At 38.2% G+C, this 16,868-nt stretch overlaps 1 long non-coding RNA gene across 8 annotated transcripts in view; it reads right to left on the reverse strand.

The window, feature by feature from the left end:
- Positions 1 to 16,868, reverse strand: part of LOC138918320 (uncharacterized) — a 40,845-nt gene that overhangs the window by 23,231 nt on the left and 746 nt on the right. For 7 of the 8 annotated variants that reach the window (XR_011427553.1, XR_011427552.1, XR_011427556.1 and 4 more), the window contains exons 2-3: positions 12,978 to 13,037; positions 11,446 to 11,542 (exon numbers count right to left, since the gene is read on the reverse strand). This is a non-coding gene — a long non-coding RNA (uncharacterized lncRNA). Of the gene's footprint in view, positions 1 to 11,445; positions 11,543 to 12,977; positions 13,038 to 13,374; positions 13,468 to 15,377; positions 15,452 to 16,868 lie in introns of all 8 variants that reach the window. The other variant, XR_011427554.1, reaches the window with a different exon arrangement.

The raw sequence follows: 16,868 nt of genomic DNA on the forward strand, positions 1-16,868 counted from the left end.
ACTGACAGGGGAAAGCTTCTGTGCATGGGGACCCCATCAAGCCAGGGCACCGGGAGACGAGAGAACGAGAGCTGGTCAGAATCCAGATCGGTGCGTGAGAATAAGGGCCCCTGCTCCCCAACCTGCACTGGTTGCCGCCATCTTGCCTGAAGGCGGAGAGCTCAGAATGTGTGGCTCTCAACCCCCATCTAGTGGTGACAGGCTGTAACTGCAAACGAATACTACCATCATGTGCAAAAACTGCTCCTCTAACATCCAGCAATTTATAAAAGCTCCAGAACAGAAGGAAAACAATAAAAACACAGAATTAAGTCCTGAGGACTTGGAAATAGGTAAACTAAGTGAAAATGAGCTCAGAGTAGCTATCATCAAAAAGCTCAACGAGGTAGAGGGAAAGAAAGAGAAACAAGTCAATGACTTCTGGAGTTACTTCACAAAAGAGATTGAAACTATAAAGAAGAATCAATCAGAAATACTAGAGATGAAAAATACGATGGATCAGACAAATCAGAATACGGATTCCCTGAATGCCCATGTAGACACCATAGAGGAGCAAATTAGCATAATCGAAGATAGATAGGCTGAATGGCTCCAGACAGAGGAAGAAAGAGAACTAAGGATTAAAAAGAATGAGGAAAATATCAGAGAGATATCAGATTCAATGAGGAGAATGAATTTAAGAATCATCGGAATTCCTGAGGGCATGGAAAAGGAAAATGGAGCAGAAAGTGTGCTTAATGAAATTATAGAAGAGAACTTCCCAAATCTAGGGATTGAGGGAGAAATGTGTGTGGAGGAAGTTTTCAGATCTCCTAGATTTGTCAATGTAGAAAGACCTACTGCAAGGCATATAGTAATAAAAATGGCAAAAATGAAAGACAAAGAAAGAATACTCAGGGCAGCAAGACAAAAGAAAATAACCTACAAAAGAACTCCTACCCGACTTACAGCGGATTTCTGTACAGAAAACTTACAAGGTAGGAGAGCATGGAGTGACATATTCAAAACTTTAAAAGATAAAAATCTTCAGCCAAGAATGCTCTATCCAGCAAAAATATCTTTCAGATGTGAGGGAGAAATTAAATCTTTTCCTAACAAAAGTTAAGGGAATTTGTAACCAAAAGTCCTCCACTACAAAAAATCCTTAAGAAGGCTCTCATACCTGAAAAAAGAAAAAAAAGTGAGAAAGAGGTCACAAGCCACAGAGTAGGGAGACAGATAGCTAGAACCAGAATACGATAGCAAATATTCAACTATAGCATTAGGATAAAGGTAAGGAAACCACCAAAGTAAAGACGATCTTATCACTCTGACTACAAACTCATAACACAAGTTGGAATAAGAGATGAAAATAATAATATAGGAGGGGAAGAGGAAAGGGACTAAATCAGTCTAGGCCAAGTAAGTAAGAGACCACCAGAGAATAGACTATATTATACATGAGACTCTAAATACAAATTTGAGGGTAGCCACTAAACTAAAAAACAGAACAGAGCCACGAAATATAAATAAGGAAAAATCTAAGAAACCCAGCATAAGAAATTGCAGAAGTCAATGGGTAGGCTAAAACACACAGGACCAGAAACAAAGGTAATGCAGGGAAACCAGATATGACAGCATTAAGTCCATGTGCATCAATAATCACCCTCAATGTAAACGGATTGAACTCTCCAATAAAAAGACACTGAGTGGCAAAGTGGATTGAAGAACAAGATCCAACAATTTGTTGCCTCCAGGAAACACACCTCAGACCCAAGGACAAACACAAGCTCAGAGTGAAGGGATGGAAGACAATACTTCAAGCTAATAGCAAGCAAAAGAAAGCAGGTGTTGCAGTACTTATATCAGACAAAACGGATTTCAAAATAAGGCAGGTAAAGAGAGACACAGAAGGGCAATATATAATGATCAAAGGGACACTTCATCAAGAAGAAATAATGCTTATAAATATCTACCCATCCAACACAGGAGCACCAAAGTTCATAAAGCAACTATTAACAGACCTAAAGGAAGATGTTAAAAAAAAAACAATAATAGTAGGGGACCTCAACACCCCACTCACATCAATGGACAGATCATCCAGACAGAAAATCAACAGGGAAATAGTGGAGCTTAATGAAAAACTAAAACAATTGGACTTAATAGACATATACAGAACACTTCATGCAAAAACAGCAGAATACGCATTCTTCTCAAGTGCGTGTGGAACATTCTCAAGGATAGATCATACGTGGGGAAACAAGGCAAGCCTCTACAAATTTTAAAAAACTGAAATAATGACAAGCATCTTCTCCAATCATAATGTTAGAAGGCTAGAAATTTATTACAAGAAAAAACCTGAGAAAGGCACAAGGATGTGGAGACTAACCAATATGCTACTGAACAAGCAATGGATCATTGAAGAAATTAAACAAGAAATCAAAAAATACCTGGAGACAAATGGAAATGATAACATACCATGCCAACTCATAGGGGATACAGCAAAAGCTGTATTAAGAGGAAAATTCATCTCAATACAGACACATCTTAACAGACAAGAAAAATCCCAAATAAGAAATTTTAAATTACACCTAATCGAATTAGAGGAAGAACAAACACAGCCCAAAGTCAGCAGAAGGAGAGAAATAATAAAAATCAGAGCAGAAACAAATGCTATTGAAACGAAAAAGGCAGTAGAAAGGATCAATGAAACAAAGAGATGGTTCTCTGAGAAGATAAATAAAATTGACAAACCCCTAGCCAGACTTACAAAGAAAAAAGGGAGAAAGCTCAAATAAACAAAATCAAAAATTAAAGAGGAGAAATAACAATAGACTCCAAAGAAATACAACAGATTATAAGAGACGACTATGAAAAAGTATATGCCAACAAAATGGATAACCTAGAGGAAATGGATGAATTCTTGGACTCCTGCAATCTCCCAAAGCTCACTCAAGAAGAAGCAGACAATTTGAACAGACCAATCACAAGGAAAGAGATTGAAACAGCAATCAAAAACATCCCAAAGAATAAAACCCCAGGACCAGATGGCTTTCCTGGGGAATTCTACCAAACTTTCAGAGAGGATTTAATACCTATGCTTTTCAAGCTATTCCAAAAAATTATGGAGGATGGAACACTTCCTAAGACATTCTACGAGGCCAACATCACGCTGATACCAAAGCCTGACAAGGACACCACAGAAAAAGAGAACTACAGGCCAATATCGCTGATGAACATCGATGCAAAAATTCTAAACAAAACTTTGGCAACCAGAATTCTGCAGTTCATCCAAAGGATCATACATCAGGATCAACTGGGATTCATACCAGGGACACAGGGATGGTTCAACATCCACAAATCAACCAACGTGATACACCACATCTACAAACTGAGGAATAAACACCACACGATCATCTCAATAGATACACAGAAAGCATCTGACAAGATTCAACAGTCGTTCATGATAAAAACTCTGAACAAAATGGGCATAGAAGGGAACGACCTCAACATAATAGAGGCCATATACAACAAACCCATAGCCAACATCATACTCAATGGGCAAAAACTGAGTGCCATCCCCCTCAAATCAGGAACGAGACAAGGATGCCCTCTATTACCACTCTTATTTAACATAGTACTGGAGGTCCTGGCCAGAGCAATCAGGCAAGAAAAAGGAATAAGAGGAATCCAAATAGGGAGGGAAGAATTGAAACTCTCGCTTGTTGCAGATGACACAATCTTATATATAGAAAACCCCAAAGAATCCATTGGAAAACTCTCAGAAGTAATCAATAACTACAGCAAAGTTTCAGCATATAACAGTAATTTGCATAAATCAGTAGCATTTCTATATTCTAATAACAAACTAACAGGAAAAAGAACCCAAGAACACAATACCATTCACAATCGCTACAAAAAGAATACAATACGTCGTGGTGAATTTAACTAAGGAAGTGCAAGACCTATACAATGAAAATTAAAAGGCCTTTCTGAGAGAATTGGATGATGACATAAGGAGACGGAAAGACATTCCATGTACATGGATTGGAAGAATAAACATAGTTAAAATGTCTGTTCTGCCTAAAGCAATTTATAGATTCAATGATATCCAAATCAGAATCCCAATGACATTCTTTACAGAATTAGAACAAAGAATCCTAAAATTCATATGGGGCAACAAAAGACCCCAAATTGCTAAAGCAATCCTGAGAAAAAAGAGGAAAACGGGAGGCATCACAATCCCTGACTTCAAAACATACTCCAGAGCTACAGTAATCAAAACAGCATGGTACTGGTACAAAACCAGGTGCACATATCAATGGAGCAGAATTGAAAGCTCAGAAATAAAACCACACATCTATGGGCAGCTAATCTTCGACAAAGGAGCTGAGGGCATACAATGGAGAAAGGAAAGTCTTTTCAACAAATGGTGCTGGGAAAACTGGAAAGCCATATGTAAAAGAATGAAAATTGACCATTCTTTCTCACCATTCACAAAAATAAACTCAAAATGGATCAAAGACCTAAAGGTGAGACCTGAAACCATAAGACTTCTAGAAGAAAACGTAGGCAATACACTCTTTGATATCAGTATTAAAAGGATCTTTTCAGACACCATGTCTTCTCAGAGAAGGGAAACAATAGAAAGATTAAACAAATGGGATTTCATCAGACTAAAGAGCTTCTTCAAGGCAAATGAAAACAGGATTGAAACAAAAAAACAACCCAATAACTGGGAAAAAATATTTGCAAGTCATATATCTGACAAAGGCTTAATATCCATAATATATAAAGAACTCACACAACTCAACAACAAAAAATCAAACAACCTGGTCAAAAAATGGGCTGAAGACATGAACAGACATTTCTCCAAAGAAGATATATGGATGGCCAATAGGCACATGAAAGATGTTCATCATCGCTGATCATCAGAGAAATGCAAATCAAAACTACACTAAGATATCACCTTACACCTATTAGAATGACAAAAATATCTAAAACTGATAGTAACAAATGTTGGAGAGGCTGTGGAGAAAAAGGAACCCTCATACACTGCTGGTGGGAATGCAAACTGGTGCAGCCACTATGGAAAACAGTATGGAGATTCCTCAAAAAATTAAAAATAGAACTACCATAACCCCCAGCTATCCCACTACTGGGTATCTACCCAAAGAGCTTGAAGTCAGTAATTCCAAAAGTCCTATGCACCCCAATGTTTATTGCAGCCTATTTACAATAGCCAAGACTTGGAAGCAACCTAAGTGCCCATCAACAGATGATTGGATAAGAAGATGTGGTGTGTATATATACAATGGAATATTACTCAGCTATAAAAAAGAACAAAATCGTCCCATTTGCAACAACATGGATGGAACTTGAGGGAATTATGTTAAGTGAAATAAGCCAGTTATAGAAGGACAATCTCTCTATGACTCCACCCATACGAGGAATTTAAAAATGTAGACAAGAGAACAGATTAGTGGCTACCAGGGGAAAGATGGGGGGGGGGGGTTGGGCACAAATGGTCAAGGGGTGCACCTACAAAACGAGTGACAAACGATAATGTATAACTGAAATTGCACAAGATTGTAACCCATCATTAACTGAATAAAAATTAAAAAAAAAGAATAGAGAAGAGATGCAAGTCTATTAGAAATAATAAAAAATTACGGCAAAGTTGCAGGGTACAATACAAACTTACAAAGATCAGTTGCATTTCTATACTCTAATAATGAACTAACAGAGAATTGAAGAATACAATCCCATTTACAATTGCAACAAAAAGAATAAAATATCTAGGAATAAATTTAATCAAGGAGGTAAAAGACCTATACAATGAAAACTATAAGACATTACTGGAAGAAATTGATGATGACATAAAGAAATGGAAACATATTCCATGAACTTGGATTGGAAGGATAAACATAGCTAAAATGGCCATACTACCTAAAGCAATCCACAGATTCAATGCAATCCCAATCAAAATCCCAATGAAAATCTTCACAGAAATAGAACAAAGAATCTTAAAAATTGTATGGGGCAACAAAAGACCCAGAATAGCCAAAGCAGTCCTGAGAAACAGGAAGAAAACTGATGGCATCGCAATCCCTGATTTCAAAACATATTACAAAGCTATAGTAATCATAACAGCATGGTACCAGAACAAAAACAGGCACACAGGTAAATGGAACAGAACTGAAAGCCCTGAAAAAAACCACACATATATGGACAGCTAATCCTCAATAAAGGAAGCAAGAGGGGCTGGCCTGCTAGCACCGTGGTTAACTTTGCTCATTCCTCTTTGGTGGCCCAGGGTTGGCCAGTTTGGATCCTGGGTGTGCACATGGCACCGCTTGGCATGCCATGCTGTGGTAGGCATCCCACATATAAAGTAGAGGAGGATAGGCACAGATGTTAGCTCAGGGCCATTCTTCCTCAGCAAAAAGAGGAGAATTGACAGCAGACTTTAGCTCAGGGCTAATTTTCCTCAAAAACAAATAAATAAATAAAAAATAAAGGAACCAAGAACATAGAATGGAGTAAGGAAAGCCTCTTCAATAAGTGGTGCTGAGAAAACTAAGGAACCACATCTAAAATAATGAAAGTAGACCATTATCATTCTCCATAGACAAAAATAGACCCAAAATGGATCTAAGACTTGAATGTACGACCAGAAATTATAAAACTTCTGGAAGAAAATATAGGCAGTACACTCTTTGTCATCAGCCTTAAAAGGATCTTTACAAACATAGTGTCCACTCAGACAAGGGAAACAAAAGAAACAATAAACAAGTGGCCACGACTTCATCAGACTAAAGAGCTTCTGGAAGGCAAAAGAAACCAAGATCAAAATGAAAAAACAACCCAGGAACTGAGAGAAAATATTTGCAAATCATATATATGTTAAGGGATTAATCTCCATAATATATAAAGAGCTCACACAACTGAACTATGAAAGAATAAATGACCCAATCAATAAGTGGGCAGAGGATATGAACAGGCATTTTTCCAAGGAAGATATACAGATGGTCAATAGGCAGATGACAAGGTGCTAAACATCACTAATCATCAGGGAGATACAAATCAAAGTTACAGTTAGATATCATCTTACGCCTGTTAGAACAGTTACAATCACCAAGACAAAAAAATAACAAATGTTGGAGTGGTTGTGGAGAAAAGGGAACCCCCATCTACCGCAGGTTGGAAGGCAAACTGGTGCAGCCACTTTGGAAAACAGTATGGAGATTTCTCAAAAAATTAAAAATGTAATTACCATATGACCAAGCTATCCCACTACTGGGTATTTATCCAAAGATCTTGAAATCAACAATACAAAGAGACGTATGCACCCCTATGTTCACTGCAGCATTATTCACAATAGCCAAGATGTGGAAGCAACCCCAGTGCCCAATGACTGATGATTGTATAAAGATGACGTGGTATATACATACTATGGAATACTACTCCACCATAAAAAGGACATAATTGTCTCATTCACAACCACATGGATGGAACTTGAGGGCATCATGTTGAGAGAAATAAGCCACACAGAGAGAGAAAAGACCATATGATTTTACTCATATGTAGAATATAAACAAACTTATGGACAAAGAGAACAATTTAGTGGTTACTGTGGCGGCAGGAGAGTGGGTACAAGGGGTGCAGTGGCACATTGATATGGTGTTTGATAAATATTGATGTACAACTGAAATTTCACAATATTATAAACTATTTAGACCACAATTTTTTTAAATTGGTTTTTTGTAAAGTTCAAAAAAAGTGAGACAACATGAGTGACATCAGCATCATGGTGGAATTTTCCCCCTTGTCTCTCCCCTCTCAGTTACAGCCAAATGGACATGCACTGACCAAGAGAGGATTTCCTATACAGCACTAGAGGATGCCTAAGAGATCCATGCATCTATACATCTGAAGGTGGGTGGACTCAACCCCCAGTAAGCAGTGGAACTAGGGGAGAAGCCCCCACCACCCTCCCTGAGCAGCAGCAATCCAGGTTGTGGATCCTCACACAGTGGCTTGCACAAGTGGTGAGGACAGCCCAGCTCACATGACTGCCGGTGGAGCATGGATGGTGGCACCCTGGCCTGTGTGACTGCTGGCACAGTGGAGGTGGCCTGGCCCACACAACTGTGAGCAAATGGAGTTGGGGCAGAACAAATAGCCCCTTTGCCCCAACACTGGCAGGTGGAACGTGTGACCAGAGCCTTCAGGAAACACAGCAGAACTGATGACCCAGCCCCCACTGGTGGCACCCCCCCCCAACACCAGCTCAGCAGCAGCAGGAGATACATATAGTTCTCCAGGTCCCTGGCAGGGAAAGTGACACCTGTGAACCCAGCACCCCTGGCAGCAGTGCAACCAGCACCTTCAGACAACCCAGGACAAGCATCACCGGTCATGATGGGGCAGCAGCACCCACGCCTATGGGAGCCAACAGAAAGCCAGAGGGGTCTCAGATAGACCAGCCTCACTATACCTGGAAGACCTAGAAAAAGAACAAACAAAGCCCAACGTCAGGAGAAGGAAGGAAATAATGAAATCAGAGCAGAAATAAATGAAACAGGAAGTAGAAAAACAATAGAAAGGATCAATGAAACTAAGAAGCGGTTCTCTGAGAAGATAAACAAAATTGACAATATCTCAGCCAGATTCAGAAAAAAAGAGAGAAGACTCGAATAAATACAATCAGAAATTAAAGAGGAGTAACTACAGTGGACACTGCAGAAACACATTGGATTACAGAAGATACTATGAAACACTATATGTCAACAAACTGAATAGCCTAGAAGAAATGGATAAATTCTTAGAACCATATGACCCCTCAAAACGGAATCATGAAGAAATAGAGAATCTGAATACACCAATCACAAGCAGAGATTGAAACTGTTATCAAAAGCCTCCCAAAGAAAAAGTCCAGGACCATACAGCTTCTCTGGTGAATTCTACCAAACATTCAAAGAAGATGTAATTCCTATGCTTCTCAAACTATTCTGAAAAATTGGGAGGACAGGACACTTCTGAATTCATTTTCTGAGGCAAACATTATCCTGATATGAAAACCAGACAAGGACAACACAAAAAAGCAAAATTACAGGCCAATATCAGTGATGAACATAGACGCAAAAGTACTCAACAAAATATTAGGAAATTGAATACAACAATACATTAAAAGGATCATACACCACGATCAGGTGGGATTTACTCTAGGGGTGCAGAAATGGTTCAACATTAGCAAATCCATCAATGTGATGTATCACATTAACAAAATGAAGACTGAAAATCACATGATCATCTCAATAGATGGAGAGAAAACATCTGACAATTTCCAACATCCATTTTTGATAAAAACTCTCAATAAAATGGGTATAGAAGGAAAGTACCTCACCATTACAAAGGCCATATATCACCAACCCACCGCCAACATCATACGCAATAGTCAAAAAGTGAAAGCCATTCCTCTGAGAACAGGAACAAGACAAGGGTGCCCACTCTTGCCACTCTTCTTCAACATAGTACTGGAAATTTTAGCCAAAGCAGTAAGGCAAGAAAAAGAAATAATAGGTATCCAAAAAGGAAAGGAAGAATTAAAACTATCACTATTTGCGGTTGACATGATTCTATATACAGAAAACTGTAAAGAATCCAACAAAAAACTATTAGAAATAATCAACAAATACAGTAAAGCTGCAGGGTACAAAATCAACATTCAAAAATTATTTGCATTTCACTCCACTACAGTGGCCTGTGGTTTGCCAGTTTGGAACTATACACCGCTCATCAGGCCGTGCCATGGTGGCATCCCAAAGAGAAGAACTAGAATGATTTACAACTAGGATATAAACTATGTACTGGGGCTTTGGGGAGAAAATAAAAGAGTAAGATAGGCAAAAGATGTTATCTCAAGGCCAGTCTTACTCACACACACAAAATCAGTTGCATTCCTATACACTAATAATGGACCAGCAGAAAGAGAAGTCAAGACTATAATCCTATTTACAATTGCAACAAAAAAGAATAAAATACCTGGAATAAATTTAACCAAGGAGGTGAATGCCATATACACCAATAACTATGACATTAATGAAAGAAATCAAAGAAGACAAAGAAATGGAAAGATCTTCCATGTTCATGTATTGGAAGAATAAACACAGTTAAAATGTCCATATTACCTAAATCAATCTACAGATTGATCTACAGCTCAATCTACAAACTTAATGCAAACCTGAATGGAATACCAATGATATTCTTCATGAAAAGATAAAAAAGAATCTTAAAATTTATATGGAAAAACAAATAAGACTGAATAGCCAAAGCAATCCTGAGGGGGGAAAAATACACTTGGATGTATCATGCTCCCTGAACTCAAAATATAGTACAAAGCTGTAGTAATCAAAACAGCATGGTACTGGCATAAAAAACCCAGATATACAGATCCTTGGAACAGAACTGAAAGCCTAGAAGTAAAACCACACATCAAGGGACAGCAAATCTTCAACAAAGAAGCCAAGAACACACAATGAAGAAAGGACAGTCTCTTCAATTAACAGTGTTGAGAAAATTGGAGAGCCACATGCAAAAGAATGAACGTAGACCACTGTCTCACATGATACACAAAAATTAACTCTAAATGGATTAAAGACTTGGATGTAAGACCTGAAACCATAAAACTCTTAGAAGAACATATAGGCAGTACAGATTTGGTGTAGGTCTTAGTAGTATCTTTCTGAATACCATGTCTCCACAGGAAAGGGAATCAAAAGACAAAATAAAGAAATGGGACTACATCAGACTAAAGAGCTTCCGCAAGGCAAAGGAAACCATCATCAAAATGAAAAGACAGCCTACCAATGGGAAGAAAATATTTGCAAATCATACATCTCACAAGGCGTTACTTTCCAAAATATATAAAGAACTCATACAACTCAATAACAAAAAAAAGAATAATCCAATCAAAAAAATGGACAGAGGATATGAACAGACATTTTTCAAAGAATATATCCAGAAGGCCCACAGGCACATAAAAAGATGTTTGACATCACTAATCATCAGGGAAATGCAAATCAAAATGACAATGAGGTATCACCTCACACCAGTCAAATGGCTATAATTACCAAGACAAAAAATAGCACATGTTGGAGAGGATGTGGAGTAAAGGGAATGCTCATAAACTGGTGGTGGGAATGCAAACCAGTGCAGCCACTGTGGAAAACAGTATGGAAATTTCTCAAAAACTTAAAAACAGAAATACTGTATGATCCAGCCATCCCACTACTGGGTATTCATCAAAAGAACATGAAATCAATAATTCAAAAAGATATATGCACCCGTATGCTCACCACAGCATTATTCACAATAGGCAAGATGTGGAAGCAACCTAGGTGCCCATCAAGGGACAAATGGATAAGAAAGTGTTGTATATATATACAATGGAATAGTACTCACCCATAAAAACAGACAAACTCATCCCATGTGAGACAAGATGGATGGATCTTGAGCAAAACAAGTCAGACGGAGAAAGAAATACTGTATGATTTCACTCCTATGTGGAATATAAGCAAACACATAGATGAGAATAGATTAGTGGTTTCCAGAGGAAAAAGGGATGAGGGAGGATGAAATGGTAAAGCCACATATGTATGGTGACGGATAAAAACTGAATTATTGGTGATGAACACAATGCAGTCTAAAGAGAAACTGAAGTCTAATGATAGACACCTGAAATGTATACAAGGTTGAAAGCCAATAGGACCCAATAAAATAACTGTATATACAGGTACATATATATATATATATATATATATATATATATATGTAAATATAGACAGTGACCACTAAAAATAGGCACACATAGAAAAAGCAAGTTAAAATGGAATTTAAAATAAATATTATTAACCCCAAAGAAGCAAAAAAGAGAAAGGGGAACAAAAGCCAAATGGAAAAAAAGAAAACATATAGTAAAATGGATGACCTAAATCTAACTGTCAATAATTACATTAAATGTAAAAGCATAAAATTCTCCAATTGAAACTTAGAGTTTGTCATAACAGATAGAAAAACAGCACTAAAAAAAAGCAAAAGAATATCTTAAATACTCAGAGTCTTTGTTAAATTCTATCATATGTAGTTTCGTTATTTTGACAAATATTTTGAATTGCTGCATAGCACTCTAATTTATGGTTATAATAGAATTAATCATGTTTAGATATTACGATGCTATACATTAAGTTGGACAACTTATCTAAGGTCTTTTCAGTTCTTGCTCTTTGTTAATTTAAGACTTATGATTTTATTCTCTTTTATGGCCACTAGCAATCCCTGACTGAGTACTTCTGTGGTTCATGAGTTAGAGGATACTAATGTAGCATGATCCAGAGTTGTGTCAAATTCATTCAAATTCATTGCATCCTAGTTAGCAATAAAATAGTCATACTTATCATTCAGGAATCCCTTACAAAGGACCATGATCCATATAATTTCAAGTCCTAAATCATATTGCTATTCAATTCCAAAAACCTCACAGAGCATTGGATCTCAGCCTCCAGAGACCGTTCATTGCTGGGCTTTATCACATGTATCTAGAAAACTCACGTCTGTGAGAATGTCAGAGTCTTTCCCTGCTTGGCCAAATGGGATCTCCATCTCTCCTCCAGCTACAGTTCTGACACGGGAAGCTCAAATAATTTCTTGACAGGACTTAATTTCTTCATTCCTCCATTATAGCTCTTAATATTACTAAGTTGAGCACATAGGAGAGAATAATCTGGTCAGTGAATACATAAACACTGGCTGGAAAAGACTGGGCCACATAAGGAGGACTAGGTTATTTGGAACCATTGTTCAGTTCACTGGAATGGGAGGAACTGGGAAGCACATAATCAAATGGGGTTCTTAGAACAATTAATGAAAACGTTTACGTCTCACTATTTCAATGAGAAGGAAACACTAACTTACACATACCATGGTTTTGCACCTACCAAAACTGATCAGTCCTCCTTGGGATTCCTCTACTGGGAAAGAACAAAGAGAATCCAGAGCTGGGAAAGGAAAAAGAGACCATGAGAGCAAGCATAATTTAGGGTTACCATGAAAGGAAGTAACATTTGGCTCCTCCATTCCATTTTGCATAATACCACTAACTGTACAAACACAATATGAAAAGATTAGAAGGATTGTAGATAACCCCAAACTCTTCCCCTAATCCCCAGGAAACCCAAACACTTCAGCAGACAGTTTTCTGGCCTGTCCTCCACTTTGGGGAAGCTGCTCTGCACCTGAGACTAGGCTGCTCAGCCCTGCCCTGAACAGGTCCTCGTCCCTCCATTCACACCTTCCAGGACTGAAAAGGAGCCACGCCATCCAACCACACCTTACCTCATGGCCTTGGGGTCCCGTGAGGTTGAAGAGGTTAGAAAAGACATAGAACTGGTCAGGAAGTATTCAGTATTCCAATTCCAGAAAAACTGACTGTGATTAAACACATTACGACATATTCATGTAATAAACGTGAAGTCAGGAAAAATATCGTGAACATGGAAAACATTCCAGAAATACTGTCAGTAGAAAAATCAGGTTATAAAACTAGGTACAATATGATACCATTTGAAGAACATATGTGTATCTCAATATCAAATGACTGAAAAATCATCAGACTTCAATAGACAGAAAACAAGCTAGAAAGTTGTACATTCAAATATTAACAGTGCTTATCTTTTGTTCCTGATGGGGGTTTTGTTTAAGTATGTATTAACTTGCTGATTCAATGGCCATTTCGTAAAATATCTATGCATGTGAACATTTGTTGTGTGTTAAGTGGAAGCTGTTTTCTAAAATGTGGAAAGTTCATTCTTCTAAACAGATTTTAGTAGGTCTTGGAGAAATGTACTAAATTTGGGTTCTTTTACTAAATGTTTTTTGTTTCTTTCAGTTACCAGTGACACAATCTCCTCTCAGGTTTCTAGGCATGCTCATTGTTGGATGACTGTCTAGACAGATGCTCAAGTCCCTGAGTATAGCTAATATGTACTGTTGCTGGTCTCGGGGTTACATCCTTCTGCAAGTTTTCTGTACGGAACCCTTTCCCACCCTGTGAGTCACGTCCTCCAGAAAGCTACTCAATTATCTTATCCCATCAGTCTCACTCAGCAACCACCATCATCAGAATAAAAAATGTAATGTAGGAGTTACCGTGTGACCCAGCACTTCTGCCCTTAGCTATATACCCAAGAGAATGGAAATATGCATTCACACAAAAACTGGTACACAAATGTTCACATTTCTAACAGCCAAAAAGTGGGAGCAACCCAAATGTCCATCAACAGATGGATGAGGAAAATGTCGTTTATGGATATAAGGGAATATTACACGGACATAAAACTGAAGGCTATTTTGATACCGACTCCTCGTGGATGACCTTGAGGACACTGTGCTAAGTAAAATGAGCTAGTCATGAAAGCATAAATTTTGCACGATTGCTCTACTATGAGGGTCCTAGAGAAGTCAAATTCATAGAGACAGAAAGGAGAACGGTGGCTGCCAGGACTGGGCGGAGAGGGGAATGGGGAGTTAGTGTTTAATGGGACAGAGTTTCAGTCAAAGATGAAAAAGTCCTGGAAGTGGACGGTGCTGATGGTCACACAACAATGTGAATGCACTTACTGTCACAGAACTGTACACTGAAAAGTGGTTAAAATGGCAAATGTAATGCCATGTATACTTTCCAAAGTAAAGTAAAAGAATAATGTGCTTATCTACCACATGGACGAACTTTGAAAAACTCTTGCTAGGTGAAAGGAGCTAGACATAAAAGGACACATACTGCATGATTCCATGTAGACTGAATTTCAAGACTCAGCAAATCCATGGAGACAGACGACGTGTTAGCGGTCTCCAGAGTATGGGAGGATGAGGGATAGGAAGTGACAGCTAACAAGGCCAGGGTTTCTTACTAAGGTGATAAAATGTTTTGGAATTAGATAGTGGTACTGATTTTTACAACCTTGTGAATATAGTAAAACGTTTTCTTTTGAGTACATTTTTACAAGGTGATTTTTGGGGCTGGCCCAGTAGCGTAGTGGTCAAGTTCAGCACACTTTGCTTTGTTGGCCCAGGTTCACACATTTGGATCCCAGGCATGGACCTACACCACTCAACAAGTCATGCTGTGGTGGCACCCCACATACACAATAGAGGAAGATGTGCACAGATGTTTGCTCAGGGCCACTCTTCCTCAAGCAAAAAGAGGAAGACTGGCAACAGGTGTTAGCTCAGGGCCAATCTTCCTCACCAAAAAAACAAAAAAAAACAGTGAATTTTATGATCATGAATCTATCTCAACTTAAAAAGTAATGTAAAAATTTGCAACATAAATTCCTTACCATCACGGTGCTCTCATAGGTCATCAGAGTTTAATCACAACCCGACAGTGGTGACTGCAGTCAGAATGACATCACTGCCGTATAAAACACCAAGTCACATTATCTGAATCTCCCTAGTGGCCTTCGATGCATCTATTCCTATTCAGGGTTTACTTTACTTACCAGAAGGAATGTAAAAGTGTCAACTATGTCATTTGAGTCTTTTTATCACCCCGAATACTAAGATGGCATGGTCTGGCATATCATAAGCACTTACTAAAAATCTGATTATTCTACTCCAAATTCTAGTTCTAGACATTTCTTAAGAAAATACTGAGATAAAGAAATGCACGTACAAGTATGTTCAATACTTAGTTTATGACAGCCAAAACTAGAAACACAAAAATCTAACGGAACAGGTTAATTAACTTGGTTCTGCTATATGATGGCAGGTACAGCATTATTAATCAGGATGATACTGGTCCAAGTGTAAAATACGCACTCATAACTGGGGATCCAGTTGAAACTTAAGACATAGGTTCTGTTCTCAGATTTTCTAAACGTAACTGCTCTTAGAGTTCATGACATTTTAATGCCTTGGGTTGTTCATCAGTAAAACTAAGAGTGTGAAGATCACTTACTAAGCATGAATATCTTGGAGAAATATAATCTACATAAAAACTTAATAACATGTTGTAATCCTATATAAATAAGTTAGATATTTTTACTGAAGAACATTGCATGCCCTCTAATTGGGTATTATAAAAGAAACAATTATTCTTAGATTAAAATTGTGCTTATCAGCCCTGCTCTGATAATGCTCACAAAACAAAGGGAAAAAAGTCAGGACTTTTGCTTGAGAATGCATTTTTAATTCATAAATCAAGAGTTTCTAGAAAAGAGGAGGAGGAAATTTCCCTCCCACCGAAATGCAGCAGAATCAAAGAGACATTTGTGAATCACAACCTGCCCAAAGAACCTGATGTGATCAAGCATCTCATAAGTGAGAACATCAGTAAGACTCTCAGTGCCCTGAAGCAGCAAAGAAAGACGTGGGGAAATACAATGATTCCTTAGTTTCTTCTATTTCAATCAGTATTTGGAAATGTTTTTGGGAAGACAACTAAAATCAGATATTATTGCAAAGTTTTGTTAAGTTTTTCTTATATCAATAATTTAAAATCAATGATTTTATGGAAAAAAAAAACTATCCTCAATGTTGACTTTTTTGTGTAAAACAATTATTTTCCCTTTTCATGGTTCTTCTTTTGGGGATGGCAGGACTGAGGAGGAAGTCAGGAGGCACCAGGCTTTTCTTGGGGCACAGAATGACTTCCTTACACGACACTCTCCAGGTCCACACCCGCCCTGCTCATACACATAAACAGATGGAAAAGAGGACAGAGCCTGGACCACGGGAATAGGTTTACAGCACGTTCCTGGGGTCCGAGCTCTGGGAACCCCCAGGCTCTGAGACAGTAGCTGCCCCTCAGAGCTCCCAAGTAGAGAACT

Source organism: Equus caballus, chromosome 17 (assembly GCF_041296265.1).
Source record: "Equus caballus isolate H_3958 breed thoroughbred chromosome 17, TB-T2T, whole genome shotgun sequence".
NCBI lineage: Eukaryota > Metazoa > Chordata > Mammalia > Perissodactyla > Equidae > Equus > Equus caballus.